The sequence below is a fragment of the Bombus vosnesenskii genome, unplaced genomic scaffold (genome assembly GCF_011952255.1).
Source record: "Bombus vosnesenskii isolate JDL3184/JDL3185 unplaced genomic scaffold, Bvos_JDL3184-5_v1.1 scf7180000013264, whole genome shotgun sequence".
In the NCBI taxonomy this organism is placed as follows: Eukaryota; Metazoa; Arthropoda; class Insecta; order Hymenoptera; family Apidae; genus Bombus; species Bombus vosnesenskii.
The window spans coordinates 7,461,901-7,481,367 of record NW_022882924.1 but is presented as its reverse complement, the minus strand read 5'-3'; the positions used below and the strand labels follow the sequence as shown (position 1 = coordinate 7,481,367).

General features: G+C 33.1%; 1 protein-coding gene across 2 annotated transcripts in view; it reads left to right on the top strand.

The window, feature by feature from the left end:
• Positions 1 to 19,467, top strand: part of LOC117237407 (tyramine receptor 1-like) — a 100,360-nt gene that overhangs the window by 804 nt on the left and 80,089 nt on the right. The gene's annotated exons all lie outside the window — the stretch shown is intronic.

Sequence of the window (19,467 nt, the reverse complement as noted above, 5' to 3'; positions counted from 1 at the left end):
TTTTGTTCTCGTAGCGTGAGGTATTTTTGTTTCACGGTCGCTGCCACTTTGGAGGGAAAAAGGTCGGCCCGGTGATGTATTATGCCGGTATTGTTGTCAGAAGTGCGCAATACACAGAATCGGTAGGCAAAGCGAGAGCCCAGTGTAGTAAATCCGCGATCGATACCTTTTAATCTCTACACTCGAAGGTGCGATACGTTTCGAGTGTTCGTTACATCTCGGTATTGTACAGATGTTCGTTCCGCGTCGTCTACGGGTTACGACAGCTGGCATAACCAAGTCATTTAATTAATTGATGAAATTCAAAAACTTGCCGGTTTCGCTTAGAAGACAACGAGACTTCTGTGCCGAATCGAACTTCTGCATTTACATTTATCCAGGGATCGACATCTATCTCTTCGTAATTGCGTTTGATTTCGACGAAACGCGTTATCGATGGATTTTGGGTTTATGATACTTTGATAAATGGATACAACAGATAAAATCCAATGCGATGAGTTAAGTTGCAGAATCTTTCGTCTCTCTGAGGGAAGTTTTTGACGATATGCGAATAAGAGTCACCGTGAACGAGACAATGCATAGTTCTGTAACAGGCGAAACTTTTTCTACCCCTCTGACTCTAAATATTTTTTTTTTGCACCGCGACACGAGGGCTGTGTAAGCATTTTTTAATGGCCCCGATCGTTCGATTTAAATGATGAATGTTGCATAGGCGTAGCGAGTGTTACTACCTCCATATCTTTAATTCCTTTCCGAATTTATTTTCAGCCACGCCAAGGAAACCGATAACCGTGATAATTTACGCGCAAAAATTTTATCTCTTGAACATATTAAAAAAAAATCACACGTCGTATTTCATGGAGAGAAATAAAGAGTGATAGGTCAACGTGGAACCTAAATTCATTTTTAGCGTGAAATGCAATTTTATAAGTTAGTATAACTTAAACACTTTCAAGCTGAAAGTACACGAATTAAAAAGAAATCTAAAGAAGAATATCGCATTACGATAAAAGATTAATATCAATCCAAGATCATAGCGTATGAAGCGCAAAATTGTATTCTCCCTTCGCGTAAAAGGTGTCTACCCTCCAATTGATTACAGCATTCACATGTGTGAAGCATGACATACATATGTACATATATTGTCAATATATTTTCAAATATTCCTAACATGTTCCATATTGTCTGACTTTACATGCATACGTACATGTTTCATTCATGGATGCGATTCAACTAGATTGTTTGATGTGGATAAGCGAATCATGTCTATCAAATATAGATATAAGAAGGTACTGACTCTTAGAATTTACAGAACATTATTACTTATCATCCAGCAAATATATACTTGTCATATTTTTCTCCAATGATCAATATTTTACAATGATTCTGTATTTATTATTCTCTTTGACGGCTGCTCTAAAATCTTGAGATTTTAAATTCCCTTTCCTCAAGATTATTTTTTAAGAAATTATATTTTATCACAAATTGCTAATGTAACGTAGTTAGCGATAGTTTGCCGTTTAAAGTATAATGCATTGTACGCCGCATGTTGCATTTTTCAGTTCTAATATAAATTTAAATACTTGTTCAATTTTAATATAATTTATAGTACGAATTTGTTACGCCCGTAATTATTATTGTCATTACGTTGCATACACAGCGTGTATTCGATACATACGTGCACAAGTTCGCCAGGTCTCCCCGAAATATTTCCAATATGCCGATAAAATCAATAAGGTGATGGAATTTGGCATATAGGAATTCCGTTTTCAGTAATTTGTCGAATTCAGTAATTTACTGATTTGAAACTTTCCGAGAGAATGCAATTCCTGATGCCGGAAAGGTGTATGAACTCATTGCAAATTAAATATTTACTTGTGCGACACTTTTACGTCTGGATCGATTTGGATCAAATCATATTTTTCTACCATTAGAAAATTTCTCACGTTTGAGTAAAATGTTGCGATTGCTATTGACATTAGTGACTTCGCGCCTCGCTATATTATAGTGAATACACTTAGAACAGTATCGAAGATTTTCTTAAAACTTGAAAGATCTTTGATTTTGTCGTTGAAAGAAAAATGAAATCGAGATATAACGAATTCGAGGATCGTAGCCGAATGAAACGTAGACGACGAGTTTTGTATTTCTAAGCGATAGAAATATAAAACCGGCAAAATGAAGATTAAAATGGAAGAGGAATTTTGTTTCGATTATTCGTTTCGAAAGACAGAGAATATTAAAATGTTGGTACTTTCGAGGATATAAAACATATCTAAAGAGAAATGCAAAATCTGGAAATAACTGAAATTGTCAAGCTGAAATGAAAATACGAACGAAACTTATAAATTATAACGTAATATTTGTTTCATGAAGATTATTTACTATCAATTAGAAATCTTCTATAAGCCGAAGGTCTTGAACTTGGACAACTTTTAAGACAATGTATAACGGCAAGCTAAATCTTCCACTCAAACAAGCTATTCTACACTCTTGGGACCTGGCATCTTGATACTTATATAATAAATCACTGCCTTTATCATGGGGTTTTGCCCCTGCAACACGAAGGAAATTTCCAGATCAGTGACACATGCTACAACCGAATTCACTTGTTGCCTGATATATTAAGTAACCTATCATCAGGGAAATATATTACGACAATAAAGAATCTGTTTTACAAATAAAAGAAAAGTTTCATTTTAAAATTCTTCGATAATTGATCAAGATTGCGGAGTATATACCGTCGAAGAATATTAATCACTTGAGTTCGATAATTGCAAAGATATGAGTACTTCTGGTGACAGAAAACAATGTCTCTTATTATTAATTATTCTTCGTCATTTCGGTCCAAAAATTTTGCTATCAGCCATATTTCCTAATTAATAAATATTACCTCGGCTTGCGTTCAAACGCGTAACCCTCTGATACTTTACAGCGATCATCGAAAAAATCGTTCAAATACCAATTTATACACCCATCGAAGGAAATGGAAGCCAATGAAAATTCATTGAAATTCGAGAGCAAAATTGGCGATCCGAACATAACTAAAATCGCTGTGCTTGCGATCGCGGTCATGGGTGAGAAAAAATTACGATATTGCGGGAAATCACCCATTACCCGTGTATCGTTAGTAACGACAACGACCGCGCGTTTCCTTCGCCCAAAAAATCCGCTGGCAAAGCCAAACGCGGCGAGAGAGCAGAAGATTTCTCGTGCTTGGGACGCAATCTTACCAAGGAAATGTGTCCACTGTTCAAATGATATTACTACATCTTGATAACAGCAGGGATTTCTTCTATAAGCGTGATTTCAGGCAAGTGCCACTGGCGTTCCGCCAGGAAACCATGCTTCCGAATTGCCTCGTTAAATTCCCCATAAATACATAGTTACTGTTAGAGACTACGAGAGAGATTCGCAAAACTTGACATCTTCGGATGAACGTATCTCGTAATTTCGTACTTATGAGTCCACTCTACATGTCCACAGGGTGGTTGGTAACTGGTGGTACAAGCGGAAAGGGGGCGATTCTACGCGAGAAAAGAAGTCGAAAATGTAGAATAAAAATTTTTCGTTCGAGACTGTTTCCGAGAAAATCGACTTTGAATTTTCGCTCGGTACGCGTCCACTTTATCACGTCTCGTTATAACGGATCTCACTGTAGATCGTTGTCTGGATGGAAAAATGTAAAAAACGAAAATTAAAAAAAAATTTTTATTCTGTATTTTCGACTTCTTTTTTCGCGTAGAATCACCCCCTTTTCGCTTGTACCACCAGTTACCAACCACCCTGTATAATACTACTCGTGGATTTTTTCATTATGTCACGATATAACGCGCATAATTATTCGAATACGTTGATCAATTTGTTGGAAAAATATATGAATTCTGCTAAAGTGTACGAACAGATGTAAATTAGTGGATAGAAGCAGCGTTTGCTAATTAAGCTAGTTACTACAAGTTTGTAGCACCAATAGGTAATAAATTAATATTATGGGAAATATCTGTACTAAACTGTATACTTAAGGTATTTGTAGCGTAGATCGACTTTCTTACAATTTCTTCGAAATTTTAACGATACGTTACTCGGTATGTTACCTATACGCGATTCAATTTTTAGGGAGTCTAGCTTTATCGAAATAGAGATATTCAGCTTTAGAATTGAAAGTTTCAACACGCAATCTCGTTGTAGTAATCCCCGCTGCAAAAATGACTTTTCGTTTGATTACGGAAATAGCGTTCTTACAAAATTGTTAAAAAACTGATAATGTTAATGATATGTAAAATGGACGGAGGAATCTTTGAAAAAAAAGAAAAGAAATTTAGCATCGTCTTCATCGTTTTCGAATAGAAATAATCTAAAATATGTAATAGCGATAATGTCCATTTCTGATCTGTTTGTTAGCGTGCGCGCGTAGAGACAGCCAAGAAATTTCTACTTATAAGAAGAATCTGAGACATATCTGGAGAATAATCTGACTTTCGAGCCTCAGTGTGTTTTACCTTCGAGGGATATTTATTCATCTATGAGTTTATTTTAAAGCGGTCCATTAACGATAAAGTCATTAGTGATCGTAATAATATGTTTACAAGATTAATGTTAAAATTACATAGTTACATGGAATCAAGTAGGTTCGTCCGTTTTAAAAAAGTCTACCGCGTTATGAATACTTTCAGAATCATTCAGGTTAGACTTCGTGTCGGCTTTAATGTTGCAATCATTTCTTTTGGATGGAAATCCAGGGCAATCCAGTAAAACGTGCTGTACGATTATAGATGACCCACAAGATTTGTCATTCAGGAAGTGGTTGATCCGTCAAGAAGTGATCCCAAATATCTTAAAGCTCTATAGTGGCTATAAAAATATTGCCACCTTACTTTTCCATCGAAAAGTTTTTTTATTTAGCCTTCATTTGTCTAATGGTATCCATCAAAATTTGAATTTACACGAAATCCATGGTTTACCTATAACAAGTTGATGCAACAAATCTCTATTTAAGTTCCATATTCACTAACGTCGGTAAAAATATGAAACTGCAGAAACATCTGTAATCTATTTATAGCACTCAACAGTGTCGTGACATATTTCATCCGTAGAGACAAAAGGGTAAAGGATCGCGGGTTATTATTCTTTTTTCTTCTCTGTCTTTTACGTTTCCTTTCTATCGAAGTGCACGGAAGTTGCTCGTTCTACGGACGAAAATAATTATTGTTGTACACCAGAAACAGCATGGGAACCTTCGGCGAGCAACGTTAACTGCACTTTAATGCGCATGTAATAATTACATTCGTCGAAACACTTATGGCAGAGGTGCAACGCGAACAAATAACTTTTTCTATTTTCTTGAAAGTTTGCGAAATCTGCGTAACTTATCGATGAAGTAACGCGGAAGTTGTTGCATGAACCACGGAAATAGCTGTATAACTAATAATTATTCGACTTGAACAGTTTCTTTTCCCTCCAACTTTCGTTCTTCTCTTTTTTCTTCCATCGTTGTAGGTACTTTAATGCTGTTTCTTAGTGGAACAAATTAGGGATTGCTTAACTTCAATTATAGTATTTCATTAATTACGGTTTTACTTGATTCTTCCATGAACCGATAATGACTACTAGTTGATCTACTATTTTGGTATTAATTTTAATGTTAATTATTTCAATATTGATACGGGGGGTAGAATAGATTCACCGTAAGTTAATAAATATTGTTGATGATATTAAAATTCTGATTACAGTTTCTTATTGTAAATTAACATATATTATTAACATATATGTATATACATATAACGTATATTGTATATTGTATAAGCATTTTATTAAAAATATAACAGTCTCAGTTATGGGGTATGTGACAGTTTGAACACGGTTACAACGATTAATATTTTTTCCATAAATTTCTCCATTATATTTCTTTAAATATTTTTCTTACAAAATGACTCTTAACGCTACTTAATATTTTCCTCCGTGAACACAAGAGTGATTTTATTAATGACGTTATGTATTATTCGTGTAAATCATCTTCTTCGTGTCATCCTCTTTTATTGCACTTTTAAGTAATTTTATTGAAGTTTCTTATTACACAAGTTGAATTGATTTGAGTAACTTTAGAAAACAATAAATCTAAATGAATGATCTTATAGAAGCTAACTATTGTACATCATCAGGGACAGCTACATCAGGATTGTACATTCGGAAAATAACGCGAAGATGTTTAATTGAGCGATTCATAAAGCTGCAACGTTGATTAAGCAGAACGCGTAAAGAGCAATTCAGTGTAACAATGTGGTATCATTGTTCGATTATTATCCGAGTAAAATTGTGCATCGATTTCGTGTATGACATAATCAGTTGCATGCTTCAGTAATAAAGGAACAAAGAATCGATTATAAATATGTACACAATGTGTAATTGTTATAATCTTTAATTCCAAACTATTAGAAAACGTAATAACAAGCAATGTAATAAGTAATAGATAATAAACAATAAATAATAATATTTTTCTGTGATATAATATTTTAACATCAGTCTGACAAAATGCTTTTTGTTTATTTCATAGGAACATATGAGTAACGTATCCATTCGCGATTAACAATTATAGTAATACTAATATTTTTAAGTTCAATATCAACTACAACCTTTGAATTCACCTGATCTTTTCTCTTATTACAAAGCAGATTTTATTATCAATTTTTTAATTGTCAATTTAACCGACAAGAATAAAAGAAGTCATGCAACAAGCGCTGTTTTACTTTTTTAGTTTTTACAATTTTCTTCTTCCTCTTTTCAATTAGTGTTTGGGTATTCTACATTAACGTGAGTATTAAAACAGCTATTAAAAAGGGAATACTAGAAAAAATACGAACAATGTATCCGACGCTAGAATGCGGATGTGCAGTCCTAAGGGAAGTATATTGAAACTGCCGGTCTCGCGATACTTGCATTTTTTAAATGAAATTTTTTAACGAGTTCTCGAACTAAGTATTATTATCGTTACACCTTTAAACATTTTTACGTTTATGTCATAATTTTAATATTTTGAATTATCTCATTATATCTTCGCTAAAGTATCTTCGCTCGTATCATATTAATTACTCTCCCGCGATAACTCGAGACAAGGATTTATTTTCGTGCGAGATAAAATGATACAAGAGTACTTCTTCCTTTAGATTTTTACGAAAAAACGTTCGCGACGTGATATTGGTTCATTTTATTGAAACACAGTCGGAAATTCGCGTGCTTGAATTCTGTTTAATCACGTTACTGTGAATTGAACACGCGACAAATACTTCTCACACGTGACTAATCTTAACTTAACCAACTAATCATTCGTGCCTTTTGGAAAACCGATGTTCAAACTTTTTTTCTACTTGCTAACTTAATTCCTTAATTTCAGGTAACTGGGAAGTAAATCGCAATTCGTGTTATCGGGAGACATTTATTGAAATTCAATCTGCATCTGTAAATTAAAATTGAATGCGATTCCCAGTGAAGTTTTAATAATGCTCGCGCGTAGTTTCATTTACAGATTAATAACTAATTAAAACCACCTGAGCAGGGAGCACGCAGCAACAGAACGTCGATGTTTAACGTCCTGATTTCCAATTAATTCCATTTGTTTTCCGATAAAGTGTAAACGTGATTAAACAAAATTTATTCAAGCATTTATGTCGATAGATCATCTGATTAAAAGTTTCAGAAATTATTCCTCAACCTCTACCCTTCGGATCAGCCTACATTCTTATTTATCCACAATGCAAAACATAGATAAATATTATTTATTGATGAAATTGATTAATGTCCGAGTGTTATTTTATTAATAAGACATAGTAAATACTTTAGAAAATCGTCATCGATAAATTAGAGAAAATAAGATTATACGCAGGCGGGTATGATATTTCTCCGTAACAATGGAAAATATTTGAGGAATTAGCGAAAATTTATTAGCCGCCAAAAACGAGCAAAGGCTGAACCGGCGCGTTTTCAGTACCCCATGAATGCACCAACAGCTCGTTCTGATTCTACTTTCTTCTCTGTGTTCCCCGTTTTGCTTTGTTTCCTCGCAATTTAATCCCATTGTCGTTACTCACCCGGAACCACCTTTATTTCTGGAAGTTCGGTTCAAAGCTTGTTGCGAAAGCTTTTTCTTGAATACCTGTTCCACTGGCGATTAAGAAATTGCAACTTTCTTTTCCGGCAATAAATCAAGGAAATCGACTTAAATTTCCTAATCGTTTGCAAAAATTCGTTAAATTGCGAAACTTTTTACTTTCTTATTTTATCAATGTAATTACTTGTATCTACACTTTATTAAAATCCCGCAAATAAATAACATTTTCAATGGTTTCTCACGGATACCTGCTTCTTGAAAGATTAAAGGCTTCAACCTGCTAATCTTGCCATTAAGTTATACTTAGCTTAACTCGTATTTTTTATAAACGCTTAGCGAACATAAAATCTTTTACTGGTAATTGATTCCACTAAATGAGCTGAAGATAAGCTTAATATTGAATTTCCTTCGTACACTTATATTAATATTTCTTCCGTCATTTTGTTTCAAGCCACCTTCACTTTTAAAAGTTCGTCCTATATCTTCGCGAGTTTAGTTTTAGAAGTTTTCGTTCAAATAGTTGTTATCTGTTTCACTTTGTCGAGTCATAATAGGCGGTTCGAATTTTTCGGCGATTACGATTATTCTTTAAAGACGACGTTCAATATTCGCCATTAACATTTTGCCAGTGTTCGCATTAAAGTTTCTAATTTATAATCGGGATAGCGAAAGTCGTAATCGACGGTTAATTAAATGCCACACTTGTTCGAGCTTTCGCTATGTTAACATTCCAACTGGCTAATGGAACACTGAATTATTGAAATGTTGCGTTAATCTTTACCTTGCGTGCAAATTTATCAGTGGAACTATTTCACGCGTATCACCACAACGAAATTAAACTACGTCAACTATTTGGAAACTAAATGCAAAATAATTAGGGAGTTTGAAACTAGTAAAGGTGCAATATTTCATTACCGAAGGAAGTAGACATACGACATAGATGGGTTAACTGTTAGATTCATCAAAAAGCAAGAATATCCTGATACTCACATCAGACTGACGCAAGAAAATGGAACGAGTAAGATGCGTTTTAATAAATCTTCTTCAATTTATCACGAAATTCAGTAGTAACTTTTTGCATTTTTTAATATTTCGGCCCTTTTACCTCTGGCCCCGTTATTCAAAATTTCGTTGCTCAAACACTTTTGTTTTACATGAATGGTAATAATGAATTTTGATGTTATGCTGGAACAGGATACATTTTATTCTTTAAAAATTTGTTTATATAGGATTACAGAAAAGAACAAGACCATACAGCGATTACTAAAACTTTTCGATAAAATTGCAATTCAATTCGTTAATTTTTGTACGTTAATCATATCAAACACTATGCTTGTATAATAGGCTTTCACATTATGTATCCCAGTACGATAATACTAAGTGTACTTGCCGCATGCGTCTAATAACCATTATCGTCATTATCGTCAGTATGTCATTGTAATATAGAAGACAAGAAAGAGATACTCCAAAGAAATAATTTAACTAGATACATGCGAATAACGATCCACTTACCCAGTACGAGGCATAAATAAAGAGTAGAGTGTCCAATATATACAATAATCATCGTATAATCAACAAGCGGATGGTCGTACGTGGAAAAATAAGTGGAAAGTATAAAATAACATTTTTCCAATTGAAAATACCGTTTGAAAACTTGTCACGCACAGCGTGAGCTTGTCTAATTTCCAATTGGACGGAAGTGGACAATCGACAGCAAGTTATTTTATACGTGAAAATAGGTTGAAAATATAGTATAAGATACTTTTACTTGAAGTTTCATTTATAGAAAAAATCGAACTTGATAGCACGTCGATGCGGTACTCTCGGCTTAACTTGTAACAAATAAAAAGAATTCGTATTTTAAGGAGATATTCAACTATTGAAACGAGAAATCATATTTTATTGATAAAAATCTTCTGATGTTTCGTTCAAACTCGAGATGCCTTTTAACGTCAGAAAAATACGATCGAGTGAAAAGTGAGCAAACGAAAAAAGCGGAAATACGCAACAGAGTTTATGATATTCGAGTGAAAGCGAACATCATAAAGCAAAGTTGATGGGTCGCGTTGTATAAGTTTGCAAGTTGCATTGTTGGCTATGGTAAGTAAGTAAATAAATCGCCGGCTGTCAATCCGGTAGGTGTTAGCAGTTGCTTTAAGTTGCTACGTACAAAGGAAACCGTAGTACGGCTTGGAATTGAGGGATGAATCGATTTATCTCCTTTTGTCTCGCTTCTCTCGTCTTTGCGGTAACTATACGCCTCTAGGTAATATACTTTTAGATTATTCGAGATTATATCTAAGGACGAAGGGAAACGAAGCGGAAATTAGCGAAAAGTGACAATAATATTACGGATTCAGTGGCTCGGATTTAATATAAACTTCTGTTTATTCTACTTTCTGTTTGTCATCTCGTTGCTGCTTGCATTAGGGAACTGAAGGATTTAAATTGGAACAATCTGTCGTTTGGCAGGCACAGTCTAAGAACATGCTTAGTATAGAATTTACGAAATCGTTGCACTACTTAATTAATATATTGTCATGAATATGCAGCAGATCGGATAATACAGATACTTGACCTTGTTGGGAAAATAGAAGGCTTCCAGTTCTTGTCAAGACGAAATATCGATTAACTAACAAGTTTTACGTGCTGCTTTGTAATTTGATGACACGTGTTGAATTTTTCTAGCGAATTGGAAACGGTTAATTATCATTACTAACATAGAGACGTTACTTAGAAATTGCAAAAAAATTGCTAAATAAACTATAAATTGCTAAAATAAACTATAAAAGAATGGTAAATTTTTGGTATTTTTATAAAATGCCAATATGAATGTATCGATATATCGATATCAATAGTACTATTTCAAGTTAAATAAAGTCGAAATGTTATTCGTGAATTGCGTAAAATGAATTGAATTATCAGGGTAATCTTCGTTATTTCTTGCAGCTTTTCGATCAAATACTTGCGAAGTCTATGCATTTTCTTACTTCTCTTTTACCTCCAATCGTCTTGAATACGAAAAATCGAGTAAGGAAAATCAATCGGAGGTTCCGCTGACGTGACAGAACCTGCTAGTTAAAATTAGAATTTTCTTTATCATTCTATCGGAGCAGCGTTTTTCTTCGGCACAAGCGCAAACAGAATGCAGTGTCTAATATGAAATGTCATAAGATGGAAAAATATTTGAATTGAAAATAGTTATTAGAAACGGTTAAATGTGAAGGCGCAGGCAGAAAATTTGGTAAAAATCCGAATCAACGCAGTGAGAACTAGAATTAACATAATATGAAAAATACATTCGCCGGAGGGAAAAGCGCGAAATATTATACTCAAATATTTACTATTTGTCACGTGATTTTGGCGAACGTTATTTATTCGAGGATTTAAAATTCAATTATCAAGAAATTGAATAAAACTCGGTGAAATTTTCTCTATTTGAAAAGGAATTAAAATTCAATCTTTCTTCGATAAAAGTGAAGCTAATTAAAAATTTACTTTACCGAAGCTCCTTTAACTTTTAATGCGACTGACAGCTTTCCAATATTACACATAAATGTGAATAAACGTTGTTAGTACGATTTACATAAACCAAGACATCGTTCGTTATCGTTCATTGTTTAAAATTACGAGGTAGCAATTTATCGAAGTTTTAACGGTTTAATATCGAAGATTCCAGAAGAAGAACACGATAAATCGCATCTTTCGCTTTTTACGGGAAAGATTCGACTAGAATCTAAAGAATAAGATAGGAAAATATTATTCAAATGGAACTGTTATTTTTTCCAAAAATATTCCAGTAACCCATTTCATTCCATCACCAGACTGCTATGTTGTAGTGATTGTTATTATTTTGAAACAGTCCACTCGGTACAGTCGTCGCACGAATCATTTCTTCCCTTTTGTTTGCTATTTTTTTTGCATCTTTTCTTTACTTTGCGCATTTTCTCAACGTACACTTTGATTTCGAACGCAGTTTCTTTTTTGTGTATGCGTTAATAAACGAAAGGAATGAGTACATTTTGCCGATGCACGTTATAACCGAGTACTTGATGACTCTGTTTCTAGCGTTATCCTTTCATTTAACAAATTGCAAGATGTTAGAATTCTAGAACATCTCTTCCTTCCAATTTGTTTTCACTCTCTCAGAAATTACATTTCATCCTTTCTAGTAAAATCGCGTTCCTGCTTATCCCATTCATGTTTAATTTCTAAACTTGATTGCAACATCACTTTTTAGTATACTTCATTCGGTATTCAGAAGTAGACATCCAGAATTATAAACAGTGCACTGCAAACTAAATGGAGTTTGAGAAAAAGAGACGAAGTTTAAAAAGAAATTCATTCCATTCGCCAAATGTTCTAAAGAATATTTTAGATACTTTGTCCATTTTGTAATTCTTGTACATGTTTATCGTTGCTGTATATGTTATCTTAGATATACTGTACACTTTCGCATTTTATAAAGATACATTTTATACATTTTTGCAACTCTAAAGTTCCCATAAATGTACACAAATTTGCAGTTTAATAATAATAACTAACAGTATTAATTACTGTTAAGCCACAGATATATAGATGCGCTGAAATAAAACGGCACAATTTTTATAACGCATAATGTGGAATTTATATCTGAAAACTGAAACGACGCGTGCACGGTCGTCGGTGCGTGGCAATTTGCACATAAAATTTACATATTTAAACCATTGCTGTTGAAAAATAAAACGAGATTGAAGACATATTTATTCGACAAAATGTATTACTTTCGTTATTCACAATTACCAAATTCTACGATATCTAAATGAATCTGTACTTCCAAATATACTGTATAAATCGTTCTGATATCTACAGTATTATTTCGCAAAGTATGGCTTATTCAGGAGACCAATTTTGAAAATATATGGGTTACAGATGAAACGTGTAGCTTCTAGAAATCTTGAATACAAAGGAATGGAGTAACGCGCGAAAATAATTCCCTTAATCATGCGGAAACGGAGGAATCATAATTTTACGTTGAAATACGATCTAGACCAATTCTTGGCACATGTTTGCATGCAGCAACTTTCTCACACTATTATCATCGTATTATTGTTATCGTTTCCTACTTTCTCTTTTGTGCAAGTGAATTTAAGTAATATGATTTATTTATCTGCTCTTTGTTTAAATTTTTAGTTTACTATACCGAGTCACAGTCAAAGTGCGAATTAAGGTCCAAATATAATAAAGACTAATTATCCTGAAAAATGGCCTGTTCCTTTGGCAAAAATTCTTTTCGACGTGGCAATTAGAACTTGATTTATAAGACAAACAGAATTATATTGATATATAAAATAAATATGATAAAACTGTGTTATATTATTATATTAATACAAGCATATAAATGGTAAATTATTAATTCATAAGTGTATAAAATGAACATAGACGAATTGATGTTATTCAAATTAGTTTCACGGTAGAATGTATGTAAAATGCAAAAATCAAACCAATTATTCAGTGAATTAACAAAAGAATTATTATTTAACCATAGTAATATGGTTAGTATATTTTAACGTTTACCAGTATCTAGACACTGGCCGATTTGTGATAATATTATTTAAAAATAACATCAAAGTGTTCGAATTAACGATGAATTAATAATTACTTTCTTATGGGGACATCAATTTACAATAGTTACAGAAGGTATCAGCGCTTACCATTATTTTCGTTGTTGCGTTTTCTTATCAAGTTCTATATCTCATTTTCGTAGCATGAAATTATGACAGTGATACGAAAATAATACGATATTTAATATTGGACCTAATTAATCACTATATAAATGTTACGATAAATGCAACGATGTGGCGATATTTTCTCCAACTACTGTATTTATCATTACCGTAGTTTGGTTAATAATTCTGTCGTCATAAGTATTACAAAACAAACTGTCGCCAAGGGTTACATTGCTCGTTAAAGTGTTGATATACCCATTAATACATCTTTTACCAGACGCAACGTGAAAGCAGTGAATACTCAGTTACGTAAGCGTAAGCGAATGCGAAGCTAATATAAACCTCGTATGGCAAAAGGTTGATCCTTCTCTGACAGTGAATCGTTTAAACCTCTTTAAATCATTGAAATCGTTTGGTCCATCGAGTTAAAGACTTAAAATCTTAAGGACAATAGCACTTCTGTTGCCACGGCGAGAACTGTTCCGCGAAATAGTCCGGCAAGAAATAATTAAACGGCTAGAGCACCCTTCAGGCAGTGGCGAAACTCCGCTGTCGAGTCTGTGAAATATTACTCCACGACTCGGTTTTCGGAGTCTGTCCTTTTATTTGACGGAGCGCGCGATCCCAGCGGTTTCTTACTTTGATTTTGTTCCATTTCAGACAAATGTCAAATGTCTTGGACTATACGGGACGAGAGCTGATCGTGGCATGAATGATCATCGAATGGTCTCGGTTGAGCGTGGCCATTTGGAAATTTGTCACAATCTATGCCTTCCATATATCTTCAATGATTCGTCATATTGTCGCGGTTTGCACGGAGTTAAACGCGATGTTTTTGTTTTTCGAAAGAAAGTCCGTGACGGCAGAGAAATACTGTGCTATAGTTATTTAACGTTTTTTCATGGTTGGTATCATCTGAAAGAATATCATTAATATTGTTAGTATTGTTAGCCTTACAGCATTTTTGTCTCGTTGATGGCATAGATAATAACAATAAAATTTAATCAAATTATTTTCGTTGAAATAATTCCATTAAACCGAAACAGGGAAGATCAATTTGTCAAATTTCATGAATTTCCGATAAAGAATTGTGAAATAATGGAGTCCAATGAAATGCAATCATTCCATACATATTTATAAGTATTGATTCGAGTTGGCAAGATAGATTAACAAGTAGAACCACCTTTACATGTAAAATTAAGTATAATTCGATGCATAAGATGTCTTATTTTATTTATGTAGGGTATTCCACCTAAATTGTATACCAAATAACTCGTGAATTATACAGACCGCACTAAGTGGTGCTGCGTTATCGAAATGCCTAACGTTTTGAATTTTTCAAGCCTTGCACGATGCAAATTTTCGATAATCCACGACGTGAGATATCCGCTTCGCCATTAGTTTTGAGAATAATATAGATTTTTGATTTTGCATAAAACATTTAATTTTTGAAGAAAAAGAAGCTCCTGGGGAATACCTACATCCTCGGTACAACTATATATAGAGATAGAGATCCTCACAACTGAACAAAACTGTGCAGGTTAAAAGAATCAAATAGAAAATATCCCACAAAACTGATAATCTGTAGCTTATCAGTAATAGATGATTAATGATTAGAGATAGTGATCGACGCAAGTTACTAATATTCGGTGGCGCGTCTTGATAACATAAATCAAGTTTTATCTTTGAGACTATTAATAGTGCAGGCATAATCTTCTTTCATTCTCTTTAAGAAAATTTGATTTTTCCTAAGCTTTTTCTTAACTTCGTTTAACCAAGCTTTTCTCAATCTTGTAGACGTTACGAACTTCAAATTCATACATTTCTGTTGATAAGTATTTATTTCGAAATATACAGGGTGCGATCGAATAACATATACAGGCAGGCACGAGGTGATTCCTGATAAAAAAATAAAAATAAAATATAGAATAAGATTGTTTCGTTTAAGGTTTAGTTTTCGAGAAAATCGAGTTTGAAAATTTATCAAGTATACTTGAACATAGCTAATTCCGGACTGGGAAATATTAAACAGCAAACGACAGTAGATTGTTTTACGTGTAAAGATATGTAAAAAACGTAGAATAAAATTGTTTCATACTCTATTTTCTCGTAAACTAAGTCTTATTAAATGAAAAAATTTTACTCCATATTTTGTTCTTATTTTTTCATGAGGAATCACCTCGTGCGTATTTGTGCACGTTATTCGGCCGCACCCTGTATACGATTTTTAATCCATTCACTGCTAGTCAGATTTTAATTGTCAGCCTGCTGTTACCTAACTGTATCCTAAAAATTAATTTTTCAAATTAATTAATATCGTAAGATTTTCAAAACGTATGTATTTTTTAACGAATTATTATAAAAACAGTTTTTCTAAACTTATCTTTTTGGCTAAAAATTTATTTTTTAATTTACGTCCACAGGTATGTCAGCCATCGCATGTACATAGCGAAACTACATACAAACTCGTATCTATGAGATGTTACGCAGCGAACATATTAAAGTTGTTAAGCTGTTGTTCACTGTGAGAATTTCATCCAAATATTTCGAGAAATATAGAAATTTTTCAACAATATTTTACATATTCTCCTGTTTTCCTACATTTCTAACGATAGTATTCTGACGTTTCGTACCGAAGGCAAGGGGTAAACATCACATTCTTCTTGAATTCAGTGTATCTTGAAATTCGATAGAAAACTTTCGTGCGAGTGAAATCAAAATGACTTTTGTCCGCACAGAAACTTACGAGGCGCTTGCGAATGAAAGAACATAAAGAATGCTGGCGATGTCGAATCCAGATGTATGCAGTTCATAATTTACAGAACACCCTAAGAACTTTCATAAGAAGTCGAGGCACTAGACAACGCGTTTGCACTTTTACGTTCCCGTCTTACACTTAAACTTTAAATTGCATTCAGCAACTTTCCTCGCGGGATTTGATTAGCTTTCGATGAAATAAGTGTGTTATTACTTTACTTTAAAAATGTATTCCGGTATATTATAGCAGATTACACTGTGCTTTTATGTAGCCTATTAGGAAAATGAGAAGATTGCAGCAAAATTGAAAACAACTATAAACGAAATATGTATCTGTTTTTCTTATATACTGCGCTTTCTAAGAATAATTTTTGAAAACGTTCCATGCAAACGATTTATTGATCTTTTGCCACGTGTTATCGTAAAATAAGATCGAAAGCAAACGTATATACGTTTTAAAGTAATTAGGGGTTAGTTAGGGAGTAATTAGGGGAAATTTATGAGCAATAAATGCTTCAGTAATCGATGACTATTTCTATATAACAGAGTTTATTTCATCGCTTGAAATAATAGTCGAAGTTACGTGATTTTAGATGCCTAAAAATATGGCGCACCAATTTCATTTCTTTCATATCGGACAATTATGAGTTATTGAAAAAAAGTGCTCGAAATATAATCTTTCCACATCTTTTAGATTAACTACGAGTCAATTGCGATATAATTCCAGCGCCACTTTCCAGGGCAATCTTCAAAATTCTCTAATTAGCAATATTAAAGTTACTATTGAAACGGAATGGGTCCATTAATCTTACTTCGAATTTCCAACCGAATTTCTAATCCAATTTAGTAATTGCCAGACTGCACAAGTTTATGCGAATAATAAATTGAATTAGCAACATACGAGTATGTTTGAGGCCATTTAAAAAATGTGTTATATCGAATAGATTGAATTATATTGAAATTGCGAGAAGAACGATATTAAAACACGTGTAATAGAACCTTAGTAACGTATTTATAGAGTTGCAGCAATTTATGTACGAAACAATGCATATTGTAAAGCCTTTGTAGTACTAACAATATGCAATAGAGATGATGTACAATATTCTCTTACTGTGCTAACAACATTCTGAATTCGCATTTGTTCTGTTAAAAGCAGGATTATTTCCTGTATAATATTTCGATTATTGTCTTTGTAATATACCTATGAAAGGATATATACCGCTCGAAACTCTATTTAACTTCACAATTAACTTCTTGATTTTGTCCCCAGCTGTGTCTATTCTTCTTAAGCAGCGCAAAGAGTTCTATGACGTTTAACGATAATCGAGAAAACTCTCGTCATTGACAATATAATCTAATAATGTAAAAATATTAATTAAATATCTGTGTTATTATCAAGGCAATTAATCCTTACTCCGTAAACGTGTTTGCAGTTAGCACGAACCATAATCGAAGATCGTCTACGTTCGACACGTTCTTCACTAGATAAGAGTCTGCGAAAAAATATGAAAAAATTCGTATATCACCTTCAAACCTTCTAAATCGAGATGCTTCAAGTTGCCTATCCTTCAAATCTTTTTCAGGGAGGGAGCTAAGAGTTCCTTACCTGCTTGTATGCGAAAAATCTACATTTATCAATTTGCTTGGACACGAGAAATCTCGGTTTGTGAAGTAACAGTTAAGTACCGTTCAAAAATCATTGAAAGTGAATTCACCAGGAAGAACGATTAAGCAAGAAATTCATCGTGTTCGTCTGAATGATTCACTAGAAACGTTAATCGCGTGTAAAATATTAATATTTTACGACGCAACAAAATGACTGAATGGAATTAATCTGAGTTTTAAAATTTTGCCGTGTAATTTTAAGAATATTATTATTATATATCTATATATAATAATATATAATATATACAATATATATATAATATATATATATAATATATAATATCATATATTTTAAGAATATTATTAATAACCAAACAACATTATGAAAATTGTATAAATTATATAAATATTAATAAACAACCTAAATTTAATCGTGATAATGGTAGTGATATCTCTATACTACATCTGTGGAGCATCCGTGAACGAACTGAAGAGTATAGCCTATCCTTTTTTCCATCAATCTGTAACAGACTATCGACTAAGCATAAATATTTTTTCCTAGATAGACATAGATAGACCGTTATCATTTCTAGGGCTCATGGAGACCCGCCAAGTTTAATTTGGCTGCAATCCAAGTATAATTTTGCCTGAGAAAGTGACGATATTATCTTGCAAGACCTATCCTGTTAAATTCATGTCTCGGTAAAAATAGGAACGATAGCTCGAAGAAATTACTTCCGCTACACTCTCTTGTAATTCTCCAACATTAAGCAAGTTTACGATTCAATTAAAACATAATCGTATTCCAATTTATAATTGTATTCCGGCTTTCCAATTCTTTAGAGAAATATTAAATTCTTTCTCTTCATACACGTGCAAAGTAATAGTTATGTGCTTGAATATTTATTAAATCTGGATTGAAATTTTTTCACATGTTACAGTGCCGTATAGCTATCTATATTGTTTTTTGGTGAGACTATATATTTATAAGCTATATATTTTTATGAGTCAATTTTTTCTCCATGAAAGAGAAAACGCATCGATTTTTATTCTCTATAAAAAAACCCATCGATTGACATATAAAAAAATGTATATAGGTAGTCCCACTTAGAAAGCTATTGATGCTCCAGAAAACGCAAAAAGATGATCTTGAGCGAAAAAGTCATAAATCACAATGTTCGGTTATTTTCAGCTAACGCTGCCATGGCACAATATTTCATAGACGCGAAACTAACATAAACGAGACGTCCTCTATATTTCCGTATTGACTATATCTTTGATAAGATGTCAGTATCA